We start from the raw sequence: 21,489 nt of genomic DNA, 5'->3' as shown, positions 1-21,489 counted from the left end.
TTCACTGCTCAAACAACAGGGTCTCTGAAGCATGGCTGCTTCGCAATTGGGTCATTTAATCAATTTATACAATTGAACCTATTTAACATATTGATATGCAGTTACCCTGTAATGTGTGTGGCCTTTTATCCCCCCAGAGTGAAGGAAACTCCAAGGGAGCTTTTCAGATCTTCTGCCGTTATTTATCATGTGACATTTAGCCGGGGCCCTGATGGTGGCAGCTCTCCACTTTAATTAAAGGTTCAACCTCTTCACTGGATGACAAATTGACTGGTTTGTGCCTTGGAAAAGTGGAGGAACATGTCTAGTCCAGGCTGTTCCTCCCTAACGGTGGGCTGAGAGGGCAGTGGAGCTGGCATTTTAGTCAGCGAGCAAGGTCAGAGAATGAGCAGGATTATCTCCTCTTGGACTTAATAAAGCAAAACAAGCACCATCTTTTATCAGTTTTGTTTTGAGACTATTTTCCTGTAAAAAACAGTCCATGAAATGAATTCGCTCTTTGTTCATTATTATTTCCTCCCCGTGCTGTTCTTTTGTTAAGTTTCTTTTGACCTTCTGTTTGTGCAGATGCGAGATCTGCCACTCGGTCGGTAGCAGCAAATGGCTAATGGTCCATCCCCCGGTTATTTTACGGCAGGCTGGAGAATATGTCCACTTTGCATGGTTCCCTTCTTCCATTTTTCAAACTTCGCCTGAGTTGGGGGTGACACAGCTTGAAAAAGGGTTTCAGGAGAAGCAGCAGCACAAATGGAAGAGTAGGCCCAGATGATACAATCACTTTGTTCAGCATGAACACTTCTGCAAACATGTTGGGGGAGGTGTGGGGGGGGTGTTTCTGCGGGGCAGGCGCCAAGGCTTCTGTGTAAGATGAGATGGTGTAAACAGGCAGATTGGCTCTCGTCTCAACGTCAGCTCCTTGAGATTTCATGCTGGCTGGATTTATAGAGAGTCACAGTGCACAGGAATCTGCCTTGGGCTCCTCCGGGGCTAGTATCAGAGCGAGCAGAGAGCTGTGAACTTCAGATGATAAACCAAATATAAATCTATAAAAACAAATGAAAGTGTTTTACAATCTAAAATAGAGGCCCATTTTTATAGCGCCTTTCAGATTGAAGTATTCCTACCACCTGTCCCTTCACGTTTATTATATATTTACTGTATGCCTACATTTTCTTTTTTTTAAAGTCGATATAATCGTATATGTTTTAAATTCTTTACCATGAGGCTGCATTCCAACATGATGCTAAAAGAATAAATATAATCATATTCATAATATCTAGAACATTTGAGCAAATATAAAGCTATTGAATGACATTCTTTGAAATAGGATGAACCTGAAAATGATTTTGAATATAACTCAACACCCAATTAGCATTTTTCACCCTCTGTCTGAAAGCAGAGCCCAGTCTGAGTTGATTGGTTTGCTGGCCGGCTATGTTGTGAATAGTCAACCACTTAGAGATGTCCCGCCCCTTAGCCTATGACGTACATTTTGTTTGAGCGTTAACCAATAGAAGCCCTAGTGTTAGATAGTCATGTCAATGTTTCACAGAAGTAAAGTCAGGTGGGGGGGAGTGTGGGAGTGAAACTGAACTTTGAGATTTGAGCCTTTGCAGACCATTTACATGCACATAAACCTATACAACACACTACAGGAAAGTGAAAACCCCCCAAAAAGCATAATAGGACCCCTTTAATAAATGATTTTACTGGCCCAGTTCTAACACATGTGCAAAATGCCTGACGTGGCTATGCACCTAATTAGCTTGAAGTACGAGTAAAAGGTTTTTGACTATTTTCTCCTGATTCAATTTTGATTGTTGATTTTATGTAACAGACATTTAAATAAACACCATGAGATCCCTGCCATACCTTCACAATGTATTTTTCCTCCAGGTAATTATTCAGGTTGTATGCACATAAAAAGTACATTACCTTTTAAATTAACGTCCAAGGGGTAACACCATCTCACGTATGCATAAAGTAGTTGGTATTGCCAATCATAAAGGATGAGTAGTTGTTTTGTTTGTATTATTAATATAAGGACACAGTAAATACATAGGAAGTAGCCTGTCCCTCAGCACTGCACAGTAGAAGAGGACTGATTGAGGGGCCGCAGCTCCTTAATAACGGTCCCATACAGGAGGGACAGTTGTCTCGGCTATAAGCCCTACTTCCTTGACAGCCCCTGGGATCCCTTTGTCCTGCTGTAAACTATTCTGAGGGAAGGACATTTAATTGCCCGGCACACACTAATGAGTTTGCAAACTAATTAAAGGGGGTATATTACGCCCTGTGGAGGCCCACATCACTAAGAAAGCCAGGGACATCTTTAATGAGGAGCCTTGATAACCCTTCAAAGGAGGAATGTGTAGTGTCTGTAATGATGCCCAGGGTAAAGCCGAGCTCAGCCAGGGAAAAGTGTGTGTGTGTGTGTGTGTGTGTGTGTGTGTGTGTGTGTGTGTGTGTGTGTGTGTGTTGGTGTGTGTCCCTCACCTCGGGTGTGTGGAGACTTGCTAGCAGATGCCAAGTGTTTTCAGTCCATCGCCCACAGCTACCTACCTACATGTCCTAATCAAAGAGTTTCACTCTCCTTCCAATAGGTTCAAAGATAGCTGCTCCGGCTCTCCTCTCAGTGGGTGGCGCGCCGAGATTTCTATGTTGTTTCATTTTTGCCTCTATTGTATTATTTACTTCAGAAATCATTTGGGTTATGAAGGAATCAGAGGTTTTTATGAGCAACTCAAATGACCTATATCACACGTAAGAATGAAAACAAGTGTACGAAATGGGCGGGAAAAAATCTTGGCTGGGTAAGAAAGGCGGGACAGATGGACGGAATATGCCATCAGAATCGATCAAGGTCATGATTAGTCCTCATTTAGGAATTCATTAAATCTCCCAGGGTGCTTTATGTTTTCAAATTAAACTCCGGACTGTTGTTGAGGTTCAGCAGTCGCTCTCCGTCATGTCTGCCTGAGCGCCTGCTGTGGCTCCATGCAGCCGGCAGCCCTTTCTCTGTAAAGTCAGTCCCCCCCACCACCCCCACCCTCCCATGCAGTAAACAAGTGATTTTTTTGTTTGGTCACAATATTTCCTCGCAGACAGTGACGGCTGTTATTTTGCCCGTGGCTCCTGTCAAAACTAACATGGCTTAATTGACTGCAAGCGAATGAGCTCCTGGATTGATCCTGTCAGGCTCCTCAGGAAGTGATGCTGCTCCATCTGTGAGGCGCAACTCCAGCGATAGCAGCAATCTGTTGCTTGGGAATGAGCCAAGACTTAAAAAAAAAAAAAAAAAAGTCAGAATTACAGAAAGTACCTCAGGCGCTGTGTGTATTCTGATCAGCTGTCAGTGATGACACACTCAGATGAACATGCAAAAGCAACAGAATATCTAGACAGACATACAGTATATACGCAATGTAATTTTTGCATCATAGTTAGCAATGTCACATTCAAGGAGGCCTCTGTCTCTCCCTGAAGGTACGGCAGGAAATCAGAATGGTCTTGTCTGGCTTGTTAGACTTTTGATGTCAGGCGAGGTTGTCCTCAGGGTTTATCCAAAAAGCAGCCTGTCATCTATTCCTGCAGTGCTGTCATTTGTCCAAACAATTGTGGCATATACTGTCATCCTGAGTTTTTACCTGTAACTCAGCCCGGCCCAGCCCTGACCTCGCCAGCCTTTCACCTTTTTCCCAGACTTTTCTCCTTTCATTTCTCACAGTCTATCTTTCCCTGCGTTTCCCCGGCTAAAGTGTAGCGGTACAGCAGCGCCTTCTGGCACGATTAAATATTTAGACGGCTGTCTATGTAGATGGCGGCTCGGAGACGCGGAGGAATAATCTGGGAGACAGCTGCTTTGGCACATCTGGGTGTCACTGATAGCAGAGGAAGGTGTGCGGCTGGTGTTGCTGCGGAGGGGGAGACTTAAGAGACACAGCTGTCAATCAGCCGTGTGCGGAGGCTTCACACGGCCCTGCATGATGGGCCAGCTCACACAGACTGACGCCTGACAGACTGCCGCTGACGTCTGAGCTGAGTGCACTTTTTCGGCGACCATATGCTAATTTCGCCACTTGTCACCAAAACTTTTAGAATATATCACTTCAGTATGCCCACACCCACATCTAATCCTGTTAATCTCGTGTTGCTGCGATGAAGTTCAAAATAACAGTTAATGACTTTGCTCTTTCAGTGATACTCCTGTAGGAGACCTGTTTTAAATAGTACTGATCCATGTTTAGGTTTGCTGGTAGCAAGGGGTGCAATGTCTCAGAACATTTGAAGAAGATTGACTCTGAAAAGCCGCCCACTTCCCCCCCCCCCCTACACTCCTCAAACGCCTGCAGGCTGAACCTGGAGGCTGTGCTGTGGCGTTGCGAGGCCGGCTGGCCTGAAAATCACTTTGCGTTCCTCTCCCAGGCACATGCGATATGGATGCGTCTGGGCTCGGCTCAGGCCCTCCCGACACCGTGATTAATGGCACTCGCTTCTCTCCCCATCTCATTCTGTTACTGTCAGAGTTAAGTGGGCCGAAGACAATAATAAACAGTCAGTCTTCTGTGAACCCCCTAACACGATCATTCCACCCCACCCGATTCCCCCTTTCCAATGAGAAAAAGAGGAAGAGAGATGGAGTGAGAGATAGAGAGGAAGTGTGTGCGTGTGTGTGTGTGTGTGTGTGTGTGTGTGTGTGTGTGTGTGTGTGTGTGTGTGTGTGTGTGTGTGTGTGTGTGTGTGTGTGTGTGTGTGTGTGTGTGTGTGTGTGTGTGTGTGTGTGTGTGTGTGTGTGTGTGTGTGTGTGCTATACAGACACTTGGTAATGAAAATGGAGGCTGGGAGATATGTCAATGAATCAGTGTGTCATAAGCATGTACAGAATACAACTTGGTTTAATCTTAACAGTGTATGCTTCAGTTTTTTACATTATTGATTCATGAATGCTCAATTATTTTATGCCTACATTGTCTAATGGAAGCTTCCCCTCCATTTCCACACAGTATGAGCCAAATAGCAATTAGCAAAGCCATGAAATCTACACATAATTGCATGTGTTATAATTGCGTGGTAATGCTGTTTACATGCAGATTGATTTGCTGCCCTGTGGTACCTTTACGGAAATAATGCAACATCGAATAAACACCTGATCCTCACTGTGATGATAAAACAACTGCTGGTATTTTATAGATGTTATTACTTGATGGTCTGCATAAATAAAACTAGCAGGTGCCCAGAACCTAAATGAGAAGTATAAAACATTTGTTTTGCAAGATGGGTATTTGTGATGTTAAGTGTGCATCGGCATTGCTTTAGTTTTTCTTAAAGAGCTATCATTAAGTCTTTTGGGATTTTCCCTTTCCTGTAGTGTGTGTAGTGTATTGATTGTAGTGCTTTGTTTACTTCTGTAACATAGTGACATCACTACAGTATGTAACACTTGTGCTCCTATTGGCTAGTTCTCCAACACATTGTATGTGATAAGCTAAGGGGCAGGACATCTCTAAGGCATGGCCAGCTAACCAATCAGAGCAGACTAAGCTCTGGTTTCAGACAGAGGGTGAAAAGAGATGCTGCAACACAGACAGTGTGAGAACAATAGAGAGTTTTTGGATCATTAAATCTTGCAACAATGTCACAAAGGCACATCGTTCACAAATGAACCCTGGAAATGAGCATTATTTGGTCCCATATATTACTTGCACTCTGCTTCCAGGGACTCCTGGGTATTTAACTGGTAATATCTTATCAGAGGTATTGGCAAAAGATAATTAAGAAGATGCATTCAGAAATTCCAAGAAAGTGCAAAAATAGTCAAAATAGAGTGCACTGATTATATAATGAAAAGAAATGAATGCATCTTTTCACACACAAGTTTGGGATGCCTGATACAATAAAAATGGTAAACATGTTTACCAAAAGAGGATGACTCAACGGAAAAGTGCAAGAGATGAACAAACACAATTTGAGATGATGATCAGCAAATAAACAGACAAATGTTCCCAAGATGGACTAAAACAACCAACATAGTTAGAAGTTAGAACAAAGTCTGAAAAGAAGAAAAACATTCTTTAACACTTAGCTACTGAGCTTTATCAGTTCACAGAAATGTCATTGAAGAAAGATCCCTCTCAGAATCAGTGAGAATACCGAACAAAAGACCAGTATTATTCTGACTTTGACACATAATTGTATATAAATCTGAGGAGTCACACGATGATTAACAAAAGCACACATTGTTCTACCTTTATCCCTTTATTCAGACTTTCTCCAATATTTGCTTCATACTATGTTCCTCAAGGCCTCTAAAAATTATTCTTAAAAAACAGGCAACAAAGGAAGGGAAAAAAAGTTATATGCAATCCGTGATGATGGGTCTCAAGTAGACATTTTTTTCAAAAGGTCACAAGCCAAACCGGCTGAAAGCTTATAGAAAGAAGCTGATTAGGAAAAAAATAGCAATTTTTTTTCAGCCTTTAGGGTAAAAAAGTATTTCTGAGTGATTGGGAGTAAAGGAAAGGAATGAGATAACTGCACTTTGGATCTCAGACCTAGTGTTTTATTCACTAGTGAGTTGTCTCTTCCTGCTACTCCAGTGTCCACCCCCCTCTCCAGACCTGTCACTTCACTCTGCCATACCCTCTTCAGTCAAGCACTGCTTCTGTCTCTGCAAGACAACGACGGACCTGCTTTGCAACCGACACAGAGCTCATACCACAGCAGCATCCTCCAGGGTTTCCATACACAAGCAGGAATAAAGGTCCGACTTTGAGTTCCAGTCACTGACTTTGGTTTCAGGGCCTCAAAAAAAGCCTCCACCGAGCCTGAGAGCCCGCTTCACCGCCATTACCTCCTCCTCCTCATCCTCATCCTCCTCTCTTATTACTGGGGATGACCTGCCTCACAGCCCCTGGGCTCAGTGACCAAGAAATCCTCCGGCCCCTCGGCATCCCCACCCTCCTCGCTGCCGTTGCGGATTGTCTTTGTGTCTTACCGGAGTGGCCTCGGAAGAAATGAAGTGCCGTGATCTCATCACACCGAGCCCATTGTTTTCACTCTCATGCACACTGTGTAATAGCCATGGAGATAAGGGGATGATTCAGGCCTTTCACGGAAGGAAATGTGAAAAGCCTGCCTGTGAAAAAGTGAAATTACTGTTTTGATGGCTTTCGATGGCGGGGGGCATAATTGCTGGATGGAAGGAAGGATGGAGGGTGAAATACACATTGGAGATTAGTATTTCTAATGCTGCAGACGGTTGGTAGGAGGCCTGCGGAAGGTTATGCACGCAGTGGGTAGTTCTAATGAAGCTGCCATGTATGTAGAATAGCAGATTGACTAAAATAGCTCATTGTTCTTCTTTCCCACTGCAACCTTTGCCCCTCTGGATTGAAACTAAATTTTAGGATGGCAGCAGTGATTATGATATTGTTCCACGCTCATCGCCATAGTAACGGTGATTATTTGCACATTGTTTGTGCATGCCGGAGCCTTCAGGAATGAGAGTATTTTTGGCAACAGGCATAAGGCTCATCAACACATGCAGACAACACGGGGTCGGAGGATTACAGTTTGTAGTAATGACAGGGGTAGAGCGTAAATAGTATAAATACTCCATGGGATTATAATTAGCCTTACTCGGCGCATTTAGATATACCCAAGTGGAACTAAAACCTTATTGACTTCTGGAGACAATTTCATATTAATTGGATGCCTCTGCTTTCTCTCACTCGCTACTTTTCTTTGGTTTGTTTATGGGGAAACGCTGGAGAGCACGGCGGATTAGCATTAGCTCAAAGCGTAACAAACGCCACCTTCGCCGGCGCCACCAGGGCTGACAGAGACGCTGCAAATGAAGGAGAGGACGAGAATCAAAAGGCAGCTTTGAAGTCGTCCATGAAGAGCATCTTTAGAAAGAAAAAAACACAAAAAGGGGAAATCTATGTGAGAGGTGGCACGATAAGATAAGCCTGGTATCCTCTGGGTGGAGAGACGGCAACATGGAGGCGAGGAGGACAAGGTTTCCTGGTGATGCGGGGGCCTGGACATGAGAGGAATTAATGTGAATCTTGTCCGCCACCGCCGCCCCCTCACACGTAAACACACACTCTATTTCATCTTCCATCTCAGCATTCAGCATATGTCCTCCTCCCTCTTTGTATCCCACTCTCCTGCCAGCATTCTATCCGCCGCTAATTTCTCCCTTATTTTCCGTCCAGAAGTGGGGGAAAGTTGTAAAGCTAATTAAGGAGCGGGGATGCGGCAGCTCGACAGATGTGCACTGAGATGGGTGCTATTGAGTAGCAGGGATAATGGTGTGTGGACCTGGTGGGCAGCGGGGTTGTGTTGGAGGGAGCTCCTACCTGGGCTCGCATGTTAATCAGCGCGCCTGTCTGTTGAGAGCCGGGGAATTAAGGGGGAAGGGAAGCGTGTCGCCAGCCTCCAGTGGAGAGACAAGGCTGGCAAGCTGATTAAGAGCACAAATTTACCAGTTTGGTCAGACAGCCACATAGGTGTAGGAAGGAGGAAAAGGGCAAGAAAGGTATGTATTGAAAGTGCTAGTGGAATTTAAGAAAAAAATGCTGGGTTGAAATCTACCTACTGTCGTCAAGCTTAATATTTCACAGCACTCGAAGGCATGACAATACTTCAAAGGCGCAAAAATGACAAAAATGGCGATCGTATATCTGCAGGGACGCTGTGAAAGTTTTTGATAAATGTTAATAACTTAATGATTTCTCGACCCCGGCGCTGAGATTTCTGCCTGTGAAAACTCACTTTGCCTGCACTCTGGACAAAAAAAAACTCTCGCAGGCTGATGAATTTCATGACATTCACATTCTCCTTCACGTCTGCACGCATTTTCAGCTGCTCAATAATGGAGGACAAAGCTCCATATGAGCCAGCAACATTGCAGTGATGAAAGCGTTTGGCTTGTTTTCTTGCTTTTTGCTGCATTTTACATCAAACAGCTGGGATCTCCTGCTAGTCACTGACAGAAAGCCACTAAGATAACCCATAAATTACTTTACTTTTTTTAAAAAACAGACTGGGCCTTTAAATAGTAAATTCCATGTCATTAATCTGTTCTATTTTAAAAGCATGAACATGTGCAACATACCAGTTACAGTTTAACTGATATACTGTGGGTTTAACACAATAATGTGAAATATAAAAGTATGTAAATATGTAATGGTGAACGTTAAGTCACCGTACAATGCTCATTTACCATACAATACAGTACAACAATAACATTGTTAAAGTCACAATATGTAAACATTTTAAATCATCCATCATTAATAGTGGTAAAAAACAGGTCATCTTGAATTAAAAAGAAAAAGTTGTCTTGGAGCTTGTCATTTGTCAATTAAAATCTATAATTTGACGCCATGACTTTCTCTGAATAAAGTATCAAGTTCTTTATCACATCACGTTGTCCGGGGTTCAAGTTAAAAAGGCGTTTCAGAGCTATTGAGAACACAATTGCATTCCTTCAGTGCTCCAAGGGTAGAGTAAGAACAGGTACAATATCAACAATCAAAACAAAAACAGAGTCAAAAAAACAGTAGAGAGCAAAGCAATAGGAAATTGAGGACTAAAAGTGCCGTCACACATGTGAAGCCGGCCTCATTTCATTAAAAACACTTCAAAGCTCTATACAAAGCAGAGTATGATGTCCTACATTATAATTACAATGTCGGTCACTCCTTCTACATCGCCAATTAACAATGTGAGCACTGAAACAATTAGTCGATGAAATGACTGGCAGTAAATGGTCAAACATTGTATTAATCAGAATATCTTTTCAGTCACACTTCCTGCTTTCATCTTTTATCTCTGTTTTGTATTATTGAAAATTAAAAAGGCCCTATTATGCGTTTGGGGGTTTCACTTTCCTGTAGTGTGCTATAACGTGTTTTTTTTGCATGAAATGGTCTAAAATGCTCCCAAAGTTCTCCCTGGAGGGAGTTTCTCTCCCACACACTCCCGCACATTAGCATGATTTTAAGAATTAAAGAGGAACAACAAACTATTCACAGAACAATAATGTATATAACTATATCTGAATTTTTTTTAAAGTGTACATTTTGAATTTCCAGATAAATACACTTAGCAGTACATCAAGCACAGACAACAAAGATACATGGCTATCAAACGTTCAATAAAGATCTTGGATAAAAATGAAGAAGTAAACAAAGTAGCAATGTTTACTTTGTTACTTCAAACAATACATTTTTTTCATTATATCATTTGATGTAATCCATTTTTCTGTGACAGGAACACAAGGCCTTCGTAACGCAAACTCCTGGCTCCCATTATAATTCAATAGAGATTTGCTTTAGTGACACCTTGTAAACAACACTAAAGTTCTTCACACACGGGTGAATAATAATTCCCTCCTTTAAATAGATGCACAGCTTTATGCTTTCTTCCCAAGATATCTGCACGTTTTTAATTAGAATTATCTCCCCTTTCCCCAGCACAGCCCTATCTAATTTCTCCGTAATTGTTGTTATTTACACAGTAAAGGTTTTTTTTACGGCTATTTATCGACATTTACTTTCCCAGATCTCTCGGTGTCTGTCGTCGATAATGAGTGGGGGAAATTATTTTTAACACTCAGTCATTATCTGTGTGTTCAAGTAGTCTTCCTTTTAATATGCTAATGCGGCTGATATAATCAGCCTGTAATTGTAAAACACTTCAAGTACGACACATTTTGTGGCAGTCTCTCCTGAATGAAGAACTCACAGCCTCAGCGAGTGGCACCGAGCTGCGGTTACATGTATCCACGATCTGTTTATAGTTCTCGGGAGATGTTGTGGAGGGAGCACCCGCCATCCGATCCTACATGGCACAAATCCAAATCACACACAGACTCCTATAGAAATGTGTAGGCTGTGTAAAAGCCCTATCACTGTGTTAGTGATACCACCACCACCACCCACTTCTCCACCTTTTCATCTGGCTTTTTCATTCCTAAAAATCCACCTTTGATTACAACTGATCCTCCCACACATTTGGTGCATACCTGCATGCTATTCATGTCATAACATCTTAAATGAACCCCATTTTTTTAACATGCATTAAGCAGAATGATGAAAGAAGTTTTCTCCCCATGTCCTCCGGGGATGCTCCTGCTTTTCTGCGGGAGCGGAAGGGATCCTGACTTTGTTTTCCTCCTTCGGCTGTTATTTCCCTGAAGAGAAGAACCGAGTGAAGGGAGCTATGAGTGATCGACTGTGCCTTTATTCTCCGGGTTTTCGGGGGGATTTGAAGTTATTGAAAGTCTGGGGATGGGTGACAGCTCAGAGATGTCAGCGGCATAATGCCTATCGGGCGTCATTGTGTGTTTGCGTGCATGCATGTATGTCCGAGCCTCGCAAGCGTGAGGCAGAGGGCACGCTGCTCCCATGTTGTCCAATACATGTTATTCTTGCGGCCAATCATTTTTGCTCACACATGACATCTCTCCCAGATTGATTTCATTCAGCTGTAGAGGGCGGCAAGATCAAACAAACGTTGTCTGAAATAGCTACGGCGGTGCGGGGAGCAGGGGGGTGTGAGGGTCAGGGTTGGGAGGTTGATGCTTGAAAGATGGAGTGAGGGATGGAGACGGTGAGAAAGAGAGTCAGTCATCCAGTCAGCGCTGTGCCTTGCGGTTACATGGTATGGCGGTGAAAGGTGTTGCTCTATAAACCCACAATCCTTTTCACAGTGGTGGCCTTTTTTTTTCTTTTTTTTTTTTACATGCAGAGGTGGTGGCGGGGCCCTTATTCCTTCACGATGCCTCTGAGTACCCATGCAAGGAATAATGGATGCGTAATATGGAACGACAGCTTGCAGAGCACTATCATTAATGTTGTAATTCACTTTTAGTGTTTCTAGTATTGCGCTGCAACAGGAGGCACAGATGTCACCTGAATCTGCTCCTTGTAGCAGCCAGAGCACACCCGCTTTTCACCAGCTGTCTTGGAACGCACCCTGCCAGCACGCCCCCCCCCATGTGGGCAAATGTGACCACCAGTGTGTATGTGTGCGTGGGACAGTCATGCCTTGCTAGCCTTTTGAATACACATCAGGGTTTTTGGATGGGAGGTTTTTCGCTAGATAGCACTTTATGTTTTGCTACTAAACTCATTCTCGGGGTTAGTAGTTCTGGGGATGGAGGATAATTTATCAATCTTACATGTTCTGATAGCTCTTTCATTCGTCGTCCCCTTTTTCTAATCTTAAGTTTTAAGATGCATACAATGAGTTTTTTACTTCCCTTTTTCCCCCCTGTTTTCTCCACCAGTAAAGTTAATCCATCACTTTGAATGAGGGGATGACAACGACTTTTGGCAAAGCATCACAGAACAAACATCAAGCTCTGAACTTTTACATATTGGAAAAATGGAGTTCTGTTTATTATCAAATAATAATGTACTTTCTTTTGCATCACTCATACTGATATACAAAAGCACTCCTTTCAATAACAGCCAAGCTAAGCTGAAAGCAAACACTGCACTGCCAGCTGCAGTGCAAATAAAATGTGTTTTATATCTTAAAAACTCTATATATTTTATTTTACACTATCAGCCTATGAATATAACTATTCATTTAATTTGAATTAACAATCATTTTCTATCAATTATACAAATTTAAAAAAAATGTTCATGTGTGTGCATGTTCTTTGCATTGTGTATTTATTTGAGTTTTTTCTTAATTTCGATGTCCGGAAAATACTATATGTAAACTAAATCTGTAATGGATCCGTCCGTCTTGTTGTCGTTTCATGTCTTTTTTGCCACTTTTTTTGTTGTTGTCTTGCACCTCTTTGTCATCTTATGAATCTATATTGTTCTTTTGCCTCTTATATTTTGTTGTTTTACAATATTTGTTGTTGTTTTACATCTCCCTTTGGTTTGTTTTTTTCATATTATCTGTTGTTTTACATCTTTTATTATGTATCCCTTTTTTGTAATTTTGCATGTTTTTGTATTGAGTCGCTTTCTGAAAAACAAATGTTAAAAGCCATATAAAGGTTTTGTTACCAACAAGACGAAAAAATATAAAACTCTAAAGCTGTTTTGGGAGGGGGGTGGGGGGCACTGTGTATGTGCTTTTAAAGTTAAATAAATGCATAATTTGTTGGAAATAATCAATATGATCCTAGATAAATAATATCAACATAGGTGAAACAGTGGGGTCGGTTTAAGAAGTAATTAATTTGAGCAAAGCAGTCATTTCGAGCGCTACAGAGTGACTACTTCTCTTGCATTCATGTGTTTTTATTCAGCTTTATATGTTTGTATGTCCACTATTGCAGCTTTAGTATTTTCATTACCGTGATGTACATTCATAAACATGAAGCCCATCTGTCAAATATTTCTTCAAAGTGCAGAGCGTTCTTTTTCTGCTGCAAAATGCAAAACAATAAGTACATAATGATACGCATTTCATGGTAACCAGGGCGCTTATTGAAACAGGTGTGATTAGCATACTGTTTGTGCTTTATGCCTCACATGCCCGTTATACAGGGACCTATATGAAAATGAGCGCTTTCAAAAAAATAAACCAACGTATGTATGCTATTTCTTTAAAAGGGGCACACATTTACTGTGAAGATCATCCTGGCAAAACCACAGAGGGAAATGTCAGAAAGGGAAAAGGGAAAAAGAAAAAAAGGTTCAAAGAGAAAATAACTGACTGACTCTGTAAGTGAAGCTAAGCTCAAAATGAAAAATGTTCATTATAAGCCCGTCAAGGTGAAAGGAAGCCATCTCCTCGCGAGCTGCAGTTAAAATGTCGACCTCTCATTCTCTGAAAAGAGGTTAAAAAAAAGAGGGAAAATGCTGCTGCTGTGTGTGTGTGTGTGTGTGTGTGTGTGTGTGTGTGTGTGTGTGTGTGTGTGTGTGTGTGTGTGTGTGTGTGTGTGTGTGTGTGTGTGTGTGTGTGTGTGTGTGACTGACTGATCTGCGCTTCAGTTCAGACAAGGGCAGGGATGTTAATGGTGCTGCTCAGTAAAATGACCCTTACATCCGTTTCTTCATACATTTTACAGTGCTTCATATTTTCCCCTTGTCAGCAGTGTTTGTGTATCACTGTTGTGTCATGTGTGTGTGTGTGTGTGTGTGTGTGTGTGTGTGTGTGTGTGTGTGTGTGTGTGTGTGTGTGTGTGTGTGTGTGTCTGCCCTCTACAACAAGGGTTACCCCCTCTCGGACCTCTGCTTGTCTCTTTGTATGTACCTGCTCATGTTAAGGCTGTAAAATCACATTTTATTCAAGAGTGCAGCAGAATGTTACGGCCGACCTCTGTGGCTCACAGATGCTGTCCCCGGTGCATCATTACCGACAATTTATATAACCTAATGTTACTTGAATCACACGCTGTGCCGGCAAATGTGTTTATTTTTAAAACAGCTCTCATTCAACACTCCTGCCGCCATGATGCTGCAAATCCCTGACAAATAAAACAGCAGGGGAGCCAAACGGCTGACCACGGTTTTGACAAAAAAAAGGAAACCTGCCTTCACGGCCTGACTGCAAATGAGCGGAAGCCTCACGGTTTTGATTTGTTCGATTCTGCGCTCGTGCCAAAGGCCGTTACAATTTTCATAAGGATTCGAAGCCAGCATGGCCGCACTTAACTGTCTGTTATGGATTATGAGCTAACCTTCCACCCCACCATCTTATTTCTTAGAACAGTGTTTGATGTGGAAGTTTTTTATCGTTTTTATGAATGTGAGCAGCGGCATGAAAGTACATCTGCTCCGAACTCAGTGCAGATATTATTTCCCATTAACAGCCTCATCTTTTTTTGCAATGTTTCTTTGTCCTTGTACTATAGGTATTGTTGGTAAGGAACATTGGTGGAAAGATTATATGTCAAGTCCGGTGAAATTCTATGCAAAGGAACAAAGGATGAACATATTCTACTTGGTAGTATTTTCTGTGTATTTAAACCTAATTTCTCTTCTTGGCAAGCTCTCAAGTATTGTCAAAAAACTTTTGAAACAGATCACTGAACCACACTGTTGAACTGGGTGACATGTTCCTCCGTTACTATGAACACACAATGTTCTGTTATCTCATTCTCATTTACACTGTTCTGCAGCTGCAAGAACTCACTATAGCATCACATTTGTATAAATCCGCTGCTCAAAATAGTCCCAACTAATTTCCTTTATTTTTTTGTAACATTTGTTTTTAAAAAATTAAATAAAAAGGGTGAAAATGTGGAAACAAGCACTAGTATAAGGGGGAACATGCACTTTTTGAACATTATAGAATGTAAACATTTCAAAGTAGAGGCACACAATATAAATACAGACCTGAAAATGATCATGATAGGGCCCTTTCAATTCGGATAATGTCATTTTGTTATGTTTTCTTCTAGGTCATTGTTCCTTGTCAATTGAAGGGACAGTGACTAAAAACAGATAAACAGAGTGCATTTTAATTTCTAAAATGTGATTGTTTTTATGCAGCAGAACAGAAAGTAAGATCCAAGACTATATGACTTTAAGTAGCCAGTTGTAAAAGTTTTACTGAAACTGCAACACACATTTTTTTGCCTGGAAAAATAACCAATATGGAGTGACACGTAATCTGACACACTGTCTCCTTTTCTCCCTACAGGAAGAGATTGGCACAGTGTGGCGTTGACACTGGACTTGGCTCTCAGAATCTACAACAAGTGATTCTCCTCTTCCAAACTGCTCCAGCCTCTGACAGGTAGGAAGACTCACTTTCACTCACATGACTGATGGATAATGATATACATGTTCATGTTTTAGCTGTGAGCCTAAGGGGGGAAATGGAAAGGATTTTCACTCTGGGTTACAGCTTCCCAAACTTTGTCGGGCAGATGTTCATTCCTACTGGGTAACTAGCAACATGGCAGAGGACAAGGTCAAAGACAAGTAATTCAACAAAGATATCCAATATATATAAAACTCTCACAATACAAGCCTATATATTTCTTTCAAGTACAATTTGATGAAAATGAGTTGTAAAAACATAACCCTTACCACAACCCTAACCTTAATACATAGTAGAGGTAATTGCATGCAACTCTATGATGTAAATCCAACGGTCAGTTCTGGCAGAGTTAGCATGTTTTATAATTGGAAGTGTTTGTCAGCGTATTTGAAATGACAAGGTTGGCTACGTTAGCTAGCTAGCTTACAACAGATCTGCAGTTATATCGGAAGGAATCACATGATCAAATAAACCAATACAACTTACATATTAGGTACGTTTTATGTAAAAATGATAGCTGGCCAACTTTATAATCCCCAAACATCAACAAGAGCTCCAATCTAAGCTGTGTGCATCACTTTTTACTTTCCCCGTTTCCGTTATGTTTTGAGCTGTTTGCATTTTGTGTTTAAAGCGTTTTTGTACTTGCAGCATTTCATTTATTCAGTGATTTTAGTAAATGTCAAGTTGGTGAAGTTCTTTCTTTGTTCGCATGTCTTTTAGCACATGTGTGTTTTATATTTGCATCGTTTTTGAATGGAACTGTTTCTGGGCCGGTGTAGCACGTTTGCACCTGTCACCGTACACCACTACAACATTTTCAATTGACCAAAAACAATAACAAGGGGGGGAAATCCAGAGCACAAATGTTTGTACGTATAACATTCAGGATCTAATGAAACGATGCATAAAAAAACTATTATTTCTGCTCAGTGAACAGAGTATAAAAAGTAAGGAAACTCATTTGCTAGGGTTGAGATGACCTAAAGGTAACATTAACATAATAACATAAAGATATTTTTTCAGTACGCTGCTTCTGCACTGTCTCATTATTTAGCTCATCTTCTCATTAAAAGAAATCTCAGCAGGTCTCTAAATGCCATATTGACTTAAGTTACAAACCAGTGGACAACAAAGAAATACAATTTTTCTTCTTTTCCATTTTGTGTAATGAGCCACTGTTTCCGTGTCCCTCTGCACGGTGTTGGAAATGCTTTCTTCTTGTCAGCTCTTGCTCTATAAAAGGCATCAGGACAGACTCATTGGAATGATAATCTGGTATGCACTTATATCTCGAAGCATGTCAGAATTGCATCAAAGCCGCGGTTGTAATTTTCTTTTCAAGGGCAACTTGAAAGAGGAGTCGGGGAAGAAAGTGGCATTAGTTTCGTGTTTTCTCCTTCAAGGAAGCCGGTTGAAAAGTAACCCAGCGTTTTGTGATGGTGTGTGGGGGGGGGGGGGGGGGGGGGGGGGGGTGTACGATGATTCAGCAGGAAGCCAACAGCCCATGTGACTGATTCACATTTAAACATAAACAGAATTATGGCTGCTCCAGGGAGCTCCGCAGAGGAATGGAAAGTAGTCCCAGATTTCATAGCAGCAAATCAAACGCCTTTTTATTTAACTCTTCCTCTCTGTTTTCCCTTCCTCTATGGCTCCCTGTAGCATTGTGCACACATAACAGCGCCTACTGATTGGGCTTATTTGAAGCAGGTACCCTGACAAAAAAATGGAGAAGAGGAGATTTTCCCATGTCACAACAGGATTGAATGTGGTTCTCCAGAAGAGGAGGGCCTGAGAGGATTATATGGCTCAGTGGGCGCTATATTGTGTGGGGAGTGGATACAGCAGGTACCCACCGAATCCCAGCCAAAAGACAGGCACAGTGTTGCTAGGGATAATGTTGCCTCCCAGCAATTAAACTCTGGAGATTTTGGAGTGGTTTAGGAGGAACCTTGTTAAATTATCCCATCGCTTCTTTCCCCTTTTCTCTCTCTCTCTCTGCCAGTCTGTTTCTTCCCTTTTACCGTTTCTGAATGTAAACCTATAAGGGGGAGTCCTTTGCCCTCGATACTCTGCTGCTTAATTGAATCCTCCCCTGTTGGATAATTACATCTTTTTCAGTCACACATAAAATGCACAAAAATAGAGACATACAGGAAAACTGCACATCACTTGTTTTGAGGTAAATTGACAATAAAAATGCCAAAAGCTGCCAGTTGATGGCAGCTTTGAATTAGAAACATAGAGGCTTTTAAAAAAAAAGAAGCTTTTGAACCTTAAATTGCCATGATAATATAAATGTAATGCTTTCTATTAAGAAAAAGGGTAACTCATTTCTTACAGTTTATTTGCTTTGGTCTAAAGTAAATGTGAGGAAATGAATCTTAATGAGAATTCAATGGCTGTATTAATATTCATATACATGTTTAGGATCCTCATTAATGAGACATTCATTAAGTCGGCAGTAAAATGTGCGTTCTTTATGCGTCATTTAACTGTTTTATATGTTATATTTTGTCAGCAGTTGATGTGATCCTTGAGCCATTTCAAATGTTGATGCATGTAAAGCCAACAGATATTTGTTGTGTATTTTGGATTAGCTTAAATGTATTTCCTCAAAAAGATGTATGCTTCTCCTCTGTAACATTTTGCAGCTTTTGCCATTTTACAGTTATGCCTATTCCTGCTTTACATTACGCAACTAGGTTCCAATGGCTCTTTTTATGTATTTATTTGAAGGATTTGGACATATTTTTATTAGTTGACAATAGTTCATATACAATATTCCAATAATGTTCAGTATGCATTATGACTTATATACCTCTTGATATTACAGTATCAGCGTATTATTTTCTATTATTATCTACTTTACTCAAATCACATTTTAAGAATGTTGATGGTTCTAACACGTGGTTCTTTTATTTATCTTTAAGACACTTTGAAATCATTGCTGATAGTATTTATAGTTGGCATTTTTCTTCAGAAATAACCATTTTGTGGTATACTTTATTATTTAGTGTGTTGGGTTATAAATGCTCTACATTCATTTACATTTTTTCCAAAAAAGAACATTACGAAAAGGTAAAACATAATAAATAAATACATTAAAGAAACATAGAAAGAGATAGAGCAGTTGGTGAATAAAACGGATGTCATTACATAATATTGCATCCCCATACAAAACAAACACACACGCACACGCACACACACACACACACACACACACACACACACACACACACACACACACACACACACACACACACACACACACACACACACACACACACAACTTACCACTAGTAAAACTATTTCCTGTTGCTTTTGTAAGATTCGAATGGACCTAGTACCAAATGTGTCTCATTAATCTTGATTGTGGATGTTTTTTCTTTTTTTCTTGGTTTTAATTGTGTCTACAACGTCTTTACTGCTCTGTACCCCAAATTGCCCCCTTGGAGACATACAAAGTGTAAAGTATCCAAGGGTGACTCAACAAAAAACCAGGGCTTAAGTCTTGAGCATAATAACTTTTAAGGCAATGATCAAAATGATTCTCTTATGGGACATGCACATAATGCGTTCAAGTAACAGAACTTGCACATGTTCACTGAAACTTTCACTTTGTCTTCATGTTGCCTTTGGGATTACCCTGCATAGAACTCCTGTCTTGGTTTCATGGGGGAAGTAGTGCTCACTTACTTTGACCATTGTCCTCTTCCTCAGGCCAACAAACCGCCCATTTCAAAGGTGGAAGTCCATGGCATTCCTTTTGAAAAAAACACCTACTCATTTATTTCTAAATGTGACACTGCACTTCCTAATACCCTTGGGGCTTCAGTGTCCGTGGTTCCAGGTCGGTTCACGGCCTCTTTTCCATTCCATTCTATACACAAATACTCACACACACACCCCAAGGTAACTGTGGGTAGTAGAGCCCCAAAGCTTCGTCGTCCAGGACAAATTGGTAGCAAGCGGCTCATTTACTCGGAGCCGTCATGAATGGACTGTGCCGTGACTGTGTAAACAAGTGCAAAGACTCCCAAGGGCATTCCTGCATAAATAATGACTCCAAGAGATGTTTGCCATTTGTACCACTCACTGGTTGCAGACATGGGTCAGCTAGTCTCCTCTGTGGGGAGTCTTCAGTAAACAACAGCCGCCGTGTCCATTAACCACTGTGAGGAAAGTTTACCTGGTCACAGGTGCAGGGGCCGCTCTCTGAGGCTGGGGGATATTTGGAGTTTTTGTTGGCCTGTTTCTTCACCTGATTGTCTTTTGTTTTTTGGAAACTAACTTGCCAGCTCTCTGTTTTGGTCTGGACTATAGTTGTAGCTAAAGCAAGGTTTTGGAGGGTTATTTTAGAAATGTTTTCTATTACATTTTCCAAACGACATGTAAAAACGAAATGCAAAAGTAGTTTAACCAGGTTACTTTCCGTTACTTTAGATCACCTCAATATGTAATTCAATGCAAATAAATACATGAGAAAACAAATATCAATTGGGTGTTATTACCGAAGTGTGTTATGTAAGACGACAAAACAATGTAAGCTTAGAAAATGAGTAACCAAATATATTTAGTTTTAAGGATATCCTGCCTTTCATTAAGCACATTCAGGCCAATACAACAATGAAACACATACTACAGTTTAAAAAGCAGCTCTGAGAGAGCTGACAGAAAATGTTTCATTTTAGTTTAATACATACAATACAGCTAAGCACACAAACAACATTGTATGAACATAAGGGCTCACCTGCTGAATTAAGAAAATAACAAATAGGCAGAAGAAAGTGAACACCATAAAGCAGATTCAGGCAGTAGGCGTATAGATTCACACTTAAATAATTAGCCTACAGGACGTAAATGAAGAATTAAGAACGGCTCCTTTACAACAAACAACAAACACACTATGCTTTTTTTTGTGTTTTAGAAAATCAATATCCTGCGTGTAATCTGCATTTTTTTTTTTATATATAACTGTTATCTCATCACATCTTTTTTAATGTCACTGTAAGGAAAAAAAGTTACCTATTGTTTTGTAACTTGATTAAGAAATCTGGCAAAAGCTTACAATCTTACTTCATTAGAAGCTTGCAGAGCTTGAAAAGACATCAATAGTATTTTTTTTGTCATGAGAATAGTTGATGGATTGTGTTTTGTCATCTCGACATAGTGGAGTGTTTGATGGGGAGTCAAAGCGCATCACATCTCCTGTCTTTGTACCCGAGCGTTGGCTTTTCTCTGCAAAGAGCAATATCGAGTTCAATCAGTGGTGGAAGAATTACTTCAGTAAAAATAGTTCCAGAGTAAAAATACCCTGCTGCAAGTAGAAGCCTGACATTTAAAATCTTAAAGTAAAAGTTCAAAATGTACTCAAAGTGCCACAGGTAAAATAACTTAGTATGCAGAATGGCGTAACAGTGAATCATAATTCTTTATTTGAGTTGCATTTGGTTTTGAAAATATAAAGCTGCAAACTCACTCCTAATTAGTAACCCTGACCCTAACCCTGACCCTAACCCTGACCCTGACCCTGACTGACCGTTACGAGTACAACAGTACAACATTCTTTTCCAAATTGTTGTCTAGTAGAAGTATACGTTGCATAAAATGGAAATACTGAATTGAAGTACTTCAGAATTGGGTACATGAACTTATTTACTTTCCACCACTGAGTCAAAGTTATTATTTAAGTCCTTGTAGATGATGAAATGAGAGAAATTCCTGCCGTTTTTGGAT

The 21,489-nt window shown here is 40.8% G+C and overlaps 1 protein-coding gene across 1 annotated transcript in view; it reads left to right on the top strand.

Annotated features, from left to right (window-relative positions):
- The window catches only part of LOC134878571 (RNA binding protein fox-1 homolog 3-like), a 393,703-nt gene that overhangs the window by 69,762 nt on the left and 302,452 nt on the right, over positions 1–21,489 (top strand). The window contains exon 3 of the mRNA XM_063904677.1: positions 15,625–15,720. The gene's annotated coding sequence lies outside the window, so the exon portion shown is untranslated. The remainder of the gene's footprint in view (positions 1–15,624; positions 15,721–21,489) is intronic.

This window comes from Eleginops maclovinus, chromosome 16, assembly GCF_036324505.1.
Source record: "Eleginops maclovinus isolate JMC-PN-2008 ecotype Puerto Natales chromosome 16, JC_Emac_rtc_rv5, whole genome shotgun sequence".
NCBI lineage: Eukaryota > Metazoa > Chordata > Actinopteri > Perciformes > Eleginopidae > Eleginops > Eleginops maclovinus.
Note: the sequence above shows the minus strand (reverse complement) of the source record. Positions and strands in the feature narration are given on the sequence as shown.